The 12,026-nt window shown below is 37.3% G+C and overlaps 1 pseudogene across 2 annotated transcripts; it reads right to left on the bottom strand.

Annotated features, from left to right (window-relative positions):
- Window positions 1-1,235: 1,235 nt before the first annotated feature.
- On the bottom strand, window positions 1,236-3,845 carry LOC145124009 (transmembrane 9 superfamily member 11 pseudogene; annotated as a pseudogene). 2 transcript variants are annotated; one of them, XR_013715435.1, is made up of 2 exons: window positions 3,708-3,845; window positions 1,236-3,477 (listed from the first exon to the last, which is right to left on the bottom strand). The product of XR_013715435.1 is annotated as a transmembrane 9 superfamily member 11 pseudogene, transcript variant X1 (transcript). The 2 variants fall into 2 exon arrangements; XR_013715436.1 differs by having other exon boundaries at window positions 1,236-3,467; window positions 3,708-3,837.
- Window positions 3,846-12,026: the final 8,181 nt, after the last annotated feature.

A 12,026-nucleotide genomic window follows, 5' to 3' on the forward strand; every position in this document is an offset into this window, starting at 1 on the left:
TATTTATTTAAATTAGTATTTTTTTTAAATTTAAAAGATAAAAAACATTTCTATTATAATAATTCAATATTTTTTTATTTTCTTATAAATTCAAAGTTCTCAAATATTTTAACCTTTATATTTAACTTTTTTTTTTTAAAAAAATCATATAATACATGAGTCTCACAACTAGTATAAAATATATTTAAACATAAAAAATATCTTTAAATATTATAAACACATAAAAATGTATTTATATGATTTTATACCTTTAAAAACATTTTTTTCAATTAAACCTATTTATATGTATTTTTTCATAATATTTGTTATTATCAATATTATTAATAAAATATACATAATTACATATAAAGGTTAAAAATAGGTAAATTGAATAAATTATTCATTTTTTGGATTTTTTCTATTCAAAAGTTTTGTTTTGGAACTTTTTCCTTAATTTTTCTAAATATTACGGCTTTTCCAAAAATAGGTCTAAACTGCATTTTTTTTCTTTTTTACCCAAATCCACCTTTTTTTTCTTTGCCATTCACAGCAACAGTTTAATGGCTTTGTTTAAAGGGTCAGTTTAATTTAATTTTTTTTTTAATTTTTATTATACTAGTTAATAAAACGGACCCCTGTTACCAAACGTTTTCATTAGCTTTTGCCATTTACCATTGTAATACATAATTTAAAATGAATAATAAAAAAAAAAAACATTATATAAACAATTGCGTAAGGGACGAATGTTCCTGAAAATAAACTTCTTTGCAATTGCGTCTGTCATTTTTCCCCTTCCAAACGTGTACACTTTTGTTCAGTTTAGTTTTCCTTTTCCTTAAACAGATATTTTCTAAAATGGCAAATCAAAATTCAAACAAAATCATACCAAATGTTGAACTTTGGTTAAAGATGGTTTTTTAGAAAAAAAAAATTCAATTATTAAATCCTACAAAAAAACTCTTTGAGTGGTTTTTTACATTATCTAATATTTTATATAGCGGCTTTTATAAAAAAATAAAACAAACTATCCGTATGTAAACTGGAAAAATATTGCTTTGGTAGTTTAAAAAAAAAAAAAAGAAAAAAAAAAAAAACCAAAGTAAATTTTCCCAACAAAAGTAGTGTAATTTTTAGTAGTGGGATACTTTTGCACCCATTTCAATCATCTTTGTAAATCAAACCAGAATTCCCAAATCACATGTAATCCCAGATTTAAAATTCACGTGTTCATTTTCTCTAAATATATAGATCCAAAATACCAACATAAAATGGAACCCTTTTTTAATAAAAATTCATACATCCAACAAAACAAGAAACACATCCCACAAACAAACAAACTACCTATCAATCATCTTCTCCTTTCGTATGCAGTACTTAACTAAGTTCATGTTATCAAACTACAATACCCAAAAAAAAAAAAAAAACTCAACTCAATTATTCGTATTTCTGACAAGTACAAACACAAATATCAACCCGTATGATCTAACCACCTTTTAATCAAGCTTCACCGATGAGAACAAGTAATGCACGAACCAAAAGGACGAAAGGAACCCAACGGTTCCAGTGGCTAACATCACGGCTAGAACCATCAACAACGAGTACCCCAAGTAAAGTGTAGCCGATACGGGCCCACTCAAACTCTTCAAATCAAAAATCAAATAGTTAATCGAATACAAGAAGATATATAACGCCACCGAACCCGAAGCAAAGAAAGACTTCCACCACCACTTCCAATCCTCAACACAAAGATGCATGTATGTCAACACCAACGACACCTCCGCACACACCACCACTAAAAGAATCAACACCACAAACAAAAACCCAAACACGTAGTACACGCGCCCCATCCAAATACTCGACATGATGAAAAAAAGTTCAATGAAAAGGGTACCAAAGGGTAGAGTTCCCGCACCAAGGACAAGTAGCCACGAAGGGTATTTTTGGGATGGAATTTCACGCGGGATTTGGTTTGTACGGACAGGGTACTCAATGTGATTCGCTTTTGCGCCGAAGTAACCGCCAACGAAAGTTAAAGGAACGGAAATGCAAAACCATAAAAGGATTAGGATTACGAACAACGAGAATGGAATCGCGCCGGTGGAATGTGAACCCCATAGAAGGAAATTTAGCACGAAAAGAATGGAAAACGCGATTCCGGGGAAAAAACACGCGACTTTCCATGACACGGATACCCATCCTTTGTGATCGCCGGAGAAAATCGTCCGCCACATACGGACCGCGACGTATCCGGCGAGAATCCCAAGTATCATGTAGAAAATCAACATTCCGGTGACTAAAGTACCGCGGCTCGCCGGGGACATGAATCCCAAAGCGGCAAACATGATGGTGACGACCGCCATTCCAAGGATTTGAACACCGTCTCCGACCATTACGCAGAGGAGCGCGGGATTGTCCGGGGCGCGAAACACGTCAGCTACGACGAGCTTCCATCCGGATAATTCCTCGTTCATCTGCGCTTGCGCTTCTTTATCGAGTTCTTCATAATGCGTTAAATCGCGTCGAACGGTTCTCAAAAAGATTACCAAAACAATTCCGGCTAGAAACGTAATCACCATGAGGGAATTCAAGATTGAAAACCAATGGACTTTTGCTCCTTCCATTTTCAAATACGCGTCCCATCTTGATGGCCATTTGATGTCACTTTCCACGAATGTGACATCGTATGTAAATGCTATCGGCTCGTTTTCCTTTATAGCCATGTTGACTGTGTTTTCTTCACAAGAAATTGTGGAGGGGTAGTTATTGTAAGTTTTTAAGTTCTTTAGGGATTCGGGGTTGTGTTTGACACTACAAGGAGTTACTTCGAATCCGACAACCATGTACCCTGGAATGTCGGATTCCGGTTTCCCGACCGGAATCGCTTCAGCGGCATCCCCGGTTCCCATGACACTCGCAACATTTGTTTCTTCGTATTTATGAACCAAAACTGTGAACTTTAAGTGATTAAACACGTAATATGCGTCTTGAACTTTGATTCCAATTGGGTACCCTGTCCATCTTAGGTAGTAAGTGTCTCTTTTGGTGTAACGAATGGCTGGTAGGTTATCAAGGATTAGATTGACTTGGTAAATCTCATCGATCCGGTTTGTTAAGAGCTTGTATTCTTCACTGGATAATGGTTTCGTTTGGCAAAGAAAGATTTGGGTTTCGTTTGTGTACATTTTGAACTTATATGGTGAGTTTTCAATCCGATCACCCATTAGAAGTTCACCGAGGTTTTCAGCACTGTCTTTTACGCCTTCTGGGGGTTTGCAGAAGGGTAAGCTGTAGTAACTGTAAGGGATTTCTGTATCGATTGAAGTCAAAGAGTTGACTTTTACGGATAATGGATCGCCTATGACGTATTTGTGAGGGTAACTACCAGGGAGGTAAAATCCATGGGCGAATTGAGATATCAAACAGATCAACAAACCCCAGATCTTGAATTTATCGAAAAAATCCATAATCGTGTAATCACCGTGTCAGATCTGGAAAACCCTAGTTTGCAATAGGCAAAAACAGTAAAAATTCAATGTTGGTTTAAATCCGTGAAGATGAATTGAGATCATATAAGGGAGAATTGTATGTTTTTTTGTTTAGATCGAAAGAGTTTGAATGTGATTGGTAACTAGAATGTAATCGAGAAATCGAAACAATGAATTGAAAGGGAAATCAATTGAACTGTAAGAACAGAAAAAAGGGATAGATTGCATCGAGATTGAACTGACCTGTACTTTAGGGCTCGGAAAATTAGGGAAGAGGGTCCGTCTTGCAGCACTTCGAGATTTTCCCAGAGATGTCTAGAGAAACAAAAGCTATCTATGGATATAAATATCGTCGGTGATACTTCATGACTACATCGATAGTCCGAATGACCATTTTAACCCTTTTAGTAAAAAGCTTTTGTCATCAATTTCTTTAAATTAAATTACAGTTTTGGTCCCTTTGGTTTGGTCTAATGTTTTAGTCACTAATTGAAAAAATTGATAGATTACTCCATGTGATTTTAACAAATTACAGGCATCATCCCTTGATATATAAACTTAAAAAATCCCCACAGCACCACCCCACTTCCCACCCCATCCCACTCATCTCAACCTCATCATCTTCATATGCATCTTTCACCACCACTATCGCCCCTCTTTCATCCCTGATAACCACCTTCACCATTTTTTATTGTTATCTCTAAACGCACTTCATTCCTCTTCATATCCATATGTCACCCTCTTTCTGTGTGTGCAATTTGAAAAAAGAACATAACTAATTAGGCTTTACAATTATATTTTTTTTCAATGTGTTTTTGAGATCAAGAAGTTACCGTATAAATTAGAATGTAAGATCGGACTATGGGACTTGCGAGTGAAGATAGTGATTAATCTTCATGTTCAACTGAATGACCAATATCATCGACCATAATTGCCTGTGATCACCACTTCCATCACCTTCACTTTCATTTTCTATGGCTACCATTACCGACTACTCCATCCCACACTCGTGCAAGAACCCATGTAATCTTTTTTGCAAGCGGTTGTTTACTTTGAAAGATACCTTTTTCTCCATCTCCGGTGAACCTCGCTCCCCACATCCTTCATTCTCATGCTCTTCGATCTTTTGACAACAAAATAAATAAATAAGTTTGTGAATAAAGAATAATTAAGTGTTGGTCTAAGGGGCTGTTTGGCAGGATCTGAATTTTTAAGATGTCTGAATTTCTAAGAGCGTCTGAATTTTTAAGATCTGAATTTTTTACATACTGTTTGGTTGGAACCTCTGAATTGTTGTCCTGAATTATAAAATGACAATTTTACCCTTCTTTTTTTATTATTATTTTTTTAAATTCAATACTTTTGTACAAAATTATCAAAATAATTGAGTCAAAAACTTCCAAAATAATTATAAAAAATAATAATATAAACAATCTATACAAATCTAAACAATCATCAAAACAAATCTAAACAATCATCAACTATCCTTCAACTTCTTGAAAACACTCAAAACCTGCCATTTACCATCAAAACATAATAAATGATCTTTCCTTGAAAGTAGGATGCTAGAAATGAACATCAAATCCTTGAAATCCATAATGATCTTTTAGCATGTATGTACTTGCAAGTGTTCCATATTTAGCTGCTCAATCTCATATTCCCAAGCCACAATATAATCAATCATGAGTTTAAATTTATAAATTCACCACAAACAAAAGAGGAAAAAGAAGCAAACTCATTATCTCAACCAATCTTGCATAAAATAGCACCAAAAAGAAAAATTCCCAGAGCAGATGTTCATAAAATAACAGAAAAAAGAACATTTCTCACACCTTTTAAAATGGTCAAACCCAAGCTCCTAATTGCTTCATATTCAGAGCAGATGTTCATCAATTCTGTCGACAGCTTTGAGTGCAAAGCATCTGATGGAATTTATGATGGAATTAACAACATTATGTTATTAATGTTATTTATATAATCAATTCAATCAAAGAGAGCACCAAAAAAATCAGAAACTTTGAATCCAAAATCAAAATCATGATGTTATTCACATAATCAATAACGAAAGATATCAGAATTTGATTCAAAACATCTGATTTATAGAGAATCGAACGTCAAACCTGGAAATCGATTGCAAATGCCAAACCTAGAAATTGATTTCTCTAGGGCAGTGGTTGTTGGGAAGACGGAAGCGAAGACAACTATGGTGGAAGATGCATCTACTATGGGAGGAGGTTATGGGTCTAGCTTCGCCAACGAAGGAAGTAAGAAACAGAGTTCTTAAATCGATTCCATAAAATCGATTTTAGGATAAACCTTACCTGATGATGTTGTCTTCGAGTTTTGACATAGCTGGATGCAAAGGGGATGGCGGCGGTGACCGGGCCGGAGGGCAGGTGGTGGAGGCGGTGACCGGTGGGTTGCAGGTCGTCGGAGATGGCTTGGGGGAAGTCGTATCGTGAAATAGAAAGGAGGAGGAACATGCCTGGGGTAAAATAGGAAAGTGCCTTTCATTTTTCTTTTCAGATACAATCTTATATCTGAAAAATTCAGAGGCATTTTAAGATTAAGATGCAAAAAAATAAGATCCAATCAAACACTCTAAATCTAAACTTTTAAGAGGTTGCCTCTTAATTTTTCAATTAAGAGGCTACCAAACAGCCCCTAACTACATAATAGTTCAACCCCCAATTCCAAACCCCAGAAGCCTATATCATCATTACTACCATGAACCCTTCGTCGAAATCGATTTCCCCATCTAAATAAGTCGATTTATCCACCTGGGTAAAATCCTCTATAAAAATTATCACAATTACAAAATCATCACAATTGCCATCTTGTTTTCAAAAACTCAAAAACTCCCTCCCTCCCCCCTCCCTCCCAAAAAAATGGAATCTCAAAGGTATCATCTTCTTATCCATGTTTTTGTTTTTGTACACTTATGCTTATTGATGATGGTTGAGAGAGTTCAGATCACTAAAAACCATAAGAAGTAGTGAATTATACAATTGAAAAGACTTCTTGAAGGGAAAACTATTTCAAGTTTTCTTGACAGTAAAACTGTTTCAAGACTTCGAGTTTGGCATTAGGAATTGATTCCTACAAGTTCCTATCTCTAGACTTATAACATAATAGAAAGAGAAAAGGAGAATTACGTGAAATTCTTATTCATGATCAGAGATGGAGGTGGTTGCTGAAGAAAGAGAGACGAGATAAAGAACAATATGACGATGGGTGTTGAGGAAGGGTGGGGCCGTGCGGGTGGATAAGTAGGTATTTTCTTATTTTTTTGATATTACAAATTATAAATTGATAATAGAAAAAGAAAAAGATATTAAAAAAGGGAAGAATAATCTTTTCATATGAACAAAGGGACGGACGTTGAAATTTTTTTAAACCACAAGGATGTGATTTGTCAACTTTTCAAAGGTTGGACCAAACATGTGATTATGACCAAACATGGACCATTTATGTTATAGAGATATAACATGGAAAAAACTGTAAATTTGATCCTTGTGGTTTGTAAAAAAAATGTAACTTTGGTTCAAAATGTTTTGGAGTTTCACCGTTGGTGCAAAATGTTTTATTTGTTGTGACTTTGGTCCAAAGTCTTAACAATCGTTTATGCTCCCCCGTTGAAGTGAGCGTGTGCTGCCAAATTATAATTAATACCCCTCGTTAACGAAATATATACCGTTAAATTTTAATTAATAGACACAAATTCTTTTTCTGTTCACTTTTTTCTTTCATTACGCATATCAAAAACCCTAATCACAATTTTCAATCAATGTGGTTTGATTTAGAGAAACGCTTAATCTATGAACATACTAATGTGGAACTCAAGGCTCTTAAACAAACTGTTCAATGAAAAGGTGGCATGTGGTACATATTTTCCTATTTTCTTTGTACATTACAAAGTTTTTGTGAAATCATATTTCTGAAAGTGTTTTTGTTCTTGATTTGAAGATGGTCAACATCGTTTACCATCAAGTTATACCATAGGGTGAGTTCACCAAGTATCTTGATGTTCGGTACATTGAGGGAAGAGTGAACTATGTTGACATGGTGGATATAGAGGAGTTTTCAGTTCATGAATTGGATGCCATCATGAGAGGGTTAAGATATGGTGTTCCTCCAGTAATTTTTTATCACTTCCTTATTCCTGGTGGAGGCTTTCACTTTGGGCACTTTCCATACATAGATTTTGGATACTCTGGGAGCATGCACTCTTACTTTTCGAGAGTTTCGTGCATGTGGGGCTCCTGAGTTCTTTGGGAAGAAGGAACCCATTGTTAGCAGGCGGTGGATTACGGATACGAAGAATGCCTTTCGGATGAGCTTCTGACCCGAGAGGTCGAAGTTCAGGTTTGCATCATGTCTAATGAAGGACAGAGCTCATGATTGGTGGGGGGGGGGGGTTATGTCATGCCTTGGGAACAGAGGTCGTTGATGTGATGAATAAGGATGACTTTGTTACCAGATGTAGGACATAATTCGTGCCTACTATTAAGGTGCAAGAGTCAGCGAAGAAGTTTCAGGACCTTCGTCAGATGACAGAGATTGTGGCTGAGATCACCACCGTATTCAGGGAGAGAGCTTTGTTGATTTCGCAGTACGTTGCAAAAGAGGAGATGAAGAATACGAGGTACCATGATATTTTGAGGGATGACATTCGAGAGTTTGTGAGCATGTCGAGTTGCAAGATCTTAGAGGATATGATTGTCATAGCTCAAGAGTGGGAGATTGAGTTGAAGCTTCAGACGAAGCACACACTAGAGCAGGTTCGGACAGTTGTGGGCTCGGTGAAGAGGCCCAAGACTTTTGATTCACGATCAAGAGGCCAACATGTAACGCCCGCAGATCCGGGCTAGTCAATTTAGAGACAATAAGCATCAAAAATGAGTTTTTGATGGAAGATTATTTAGCAGTATTAATCTTTTCCAAGTGGTAGTATATGTTACAAGGGTTCCGTACATATAAAGAACGCCGAAATCCGAGTTATAACGAAGAAGTTATGACCCGTCGAAGTTTTTCGGCAAAACCGGCACGACACCGGGAGACGTAAATAGTGAATTTACGATGGAGGACTTTTTAGCCTTAGAAATCTAAACAAAAGCTGTAGTATATGTTAAACCGAGAACATACAAAAAAAAGAACGCCCACCTCTGACTTCGTATGAGGAAGTTATGAATTTTCTAAGATTTGGTATAGCAGTGCACGGCCCGAAACTCGAATTTTAAATCGAGCGGTTTTTGGCCTACACGACCTAAATGAGAATTGAAGATATTATTAATAGGAACTCAACGGTAAAAAGACAGATGAAAACGGAGTCCGTATGTAGAAGTTATGAATTTTACGCGGACATTTAACAGTATAATCTCCTCGTACTGTTAAATTTAAGATCGGTCGAGAATTAGCCGACGGAGTCATAATGAAAGTTGTAGATCTTATTTTTACCTATGCGTGGATATAATGAACGTCGAAAACAGAGATCGTATGCAAAAGTTATGAATTTTTGAAAATCGGCTGATTTCCACCCTGTGTGCGACGCCACGTGTCAGCACCAGGCTGTGTCTGGGTGTCTCCAGCTTGCTCACGACGCGAGCATCATAAAACTCACGAAGTGAGTGACCCTCCAGCACCCTATAAATAAGAGGTGAGGCCTCCATTCTTCCTCACACCTCCCCCCACTTCTCTTTCTCTCTCTAGAACCTCTCCCTAGCCCCGAAACCCTCCGAAAAGCCTAGGGAACCTCCCTAGCACGAGGCGGAAGCCCCGGAATGCCCGAAGGCTCCGAGAAGAAGAGCCTTTCAGCTCGGGAATGCTGCTCCAGCGAAGCCCGGTTTTTCGAGAAAACCCGTTGTAAGTGAGCTATGCCTACCCTATCTTTAGTATAGCTTATGTTTCAATATAGTAATGTTATTAGGACCTTATAATGAGTATTTAGGCTATTATTATGAGTTATATAGTGTCGTTATAATATCTTTTTAACCACTCGCGGTACAGGGAATATGGTTTAAAGGGCCGCATAGGGTTGTTGGATTTCAGAAGTGCTATATGCCAAAATGATTCTGCCCTCCGGTGTTTTATGTCCGGCCCCTGTCTGTACATAGTGGGTGAAGATTATTGTTTAACGCCTACATAATAATAATAATAGTTTGGCTATTAATTAGTCTCGTCGAACATTAGACTAAACTCTAGTGGTAATGATACTAGGTTTCATCAAGGGAAAATTGTTTTAAGAGTAACGAAGTGCTGTCCGAGTACCGAGTCACCACCTTACGAAGTGAGTGCATAGTTGCTTTCATCTTACACATAGATATGAAGCATTTTATATAAATTACGTGCTATGTGTGCATACTATCTGAATACTTGATGTCTATGCTGGATGAATGATTTTATACATGTTTTAAAATGATTTAAACTGTATATGTATTTTATATCTACAAATATGTTGGGTATGACATGGGTAGATGAAATAGTTGGTGTGTAATGAAATAAAAATGATGAGAGATAGGTGATGATAATTAGGTGAGGATAGATAGGTGATGATGAATTGGTGATGTAGGATGAAAGATACCATAACCTTGTCTGGCAATGTGGAGATGTAGTCATCTACCAGAGTATAGATGGAGACCACAGACTATTCTAGACAACCCCGTGGAAACACCAGCAGGCTCATAACCTGTAGGTGACGAATTACGAGTTCAGGCGATGTTGTAACTACGTATTCATGCGATGATACTCCAACCCTTACTAGGCGCGTATTGAGGGGGTAATCCCCGAATAATTATTGATTATGGGATGGAGGCAATGATCCCCAGGAAAAGTCCTTAGGAACGAACATATAAGGAAATGTGATGTAAAGAGATGAGAGGTAAATACGATATAAGAGATGACCCTTAAGATAATTCTTTAGGGAATATTAAATGAAGAAAATGGGGATGGGCAATCGGGTTAATTGTTTGACATGTATTATGTGAAAAAACAAATTAACTATATTATTGTGGGTTGAAAACCCTATGTACTCACCAGGTTTCCCAACCTGACCCACTCAAGCTTATTTGTATCACAGGTGTCGATATGAAGCTACTTTACACTGAGAGATTTAAAAGAGATGTAGATCACTAGTGTAAACGAATGTAAGTTCTGTTTATGCTTATGTTTCTGTATTGACGATGGCATCCCAAGGTTTTGAAAATGAATAAAAATACATTTCTTCGGAAATGCTTTGATAACGTATTTATCATGTTTTTCTAGGAACAAATTCCGCACCATTTTTATTAAAAGAGGTACTATGATTTTTATAAAGCATAAACATAATCGGTCTTTTTTGGCCGTGAAAATGGGGATGTCACAGTTGGTATCAGAGCATTAGTTTAAGCGAACTAGGAATAAGGATTTATTTCTAGACTTAAACTTAGAATGCTAAGCGATGATCGTGAGGAGTGTGTCTAATATATTTTAGGAAGTACACCTGAATAGACACAAGCACTAGCTTAATTATGGAAGATGCCTAAAATCCTTTTATGTGCTAAATGATTTGTGATGATTTATGCTATCGTTTGATCAGATCTATGGTCTGTTGCCGACCGGATCTGGAAACTTTATGTGTTCAGATTTCTAAACGTTTAAATACGGTATTAGAACTGGCATGTAATTTTTCGGAGTAATAGGGAGATTTACACGTCGATCATAAATAAAATCTTTCATATCTTAATTCTCGTCATTGCACACCGGACGTCTGATTTGGTGTATAGATCGAAATGGCAAGAACCCGAAGTGGAGTCGGGAATGCGAATGGAAATAGGAATCAACCACCAGTGATTGAGCAAATACCTGTTTTCGTAGCCGCTCCTGAGCCAATCACGATGGCCCAGAGTACAAGAAATGATCCAAATGATGTTGGATCGTCAAATGGAGGAACCAAGGCGTTTACTTCAACAGAACCGAGAGGAAGCTACAATACCGATCGTGCAACCTGAACTGGTTCCCGAGCAATCGGAGGAAGGAAACTACACCTGCACTATGAGTCAAGCTGGAACCCAAGGGGCAAGGATGAATGGCCCGGAGAGGGGAAATAACAAGGATGGACGGATGTATAAGAACTTTTTGAGTGCCAAACCACCAAGTCTTGCTGGAAGCCCAAAACCAGTGGAGATTATGGACTGGATCTCCGAGATGGAGATGGTATTTGAGAGCTGCGAATGTAGTAATAAGCAAAAGACAGTCTTTGCAGTCAGACAACTAAAGACTGGTGTTTTAAGTTGGTGGAAGTTGTTGGCAGATACAATGCCACGGGGAGAAGCCATGCGGATGTCTTGGGAAGCATTCATGGAACAGCTGAAAATGCAATACTGCTCAGAGATAGATCTGATAGACCTAAACAACGAGTTTCAGAATCTGAAGAAAGGGAAGATGAGTGTCGATGAGTTTGCCACCGCATTCACCGAGAGGATGAAGCTGTTTCCCTACTTGGTGCCTACCGAACTCTCCAAGATAGATAGGTTTGCTAACGGACTGCCAATAGTCTTTGGCCCAACGGGTAAAATGGCAACTACT

Source organism: Lactuca virosa, chromosome 7 (assembly GCF_052849685.1).
Source record: "Lactuca virosa cultivar CGN04683 chromosome 7, Lactuca_virosa_CGN04683_v6, whole genome shotgun sequence".
NCBI classification, from domain to species: domain Eukaryota; kingdom Viridiplantae; phylum Streptophyta; class Magnoliopsida; order Asterales; family Asteraceae; genus Lactuca; species Lactuca virosa.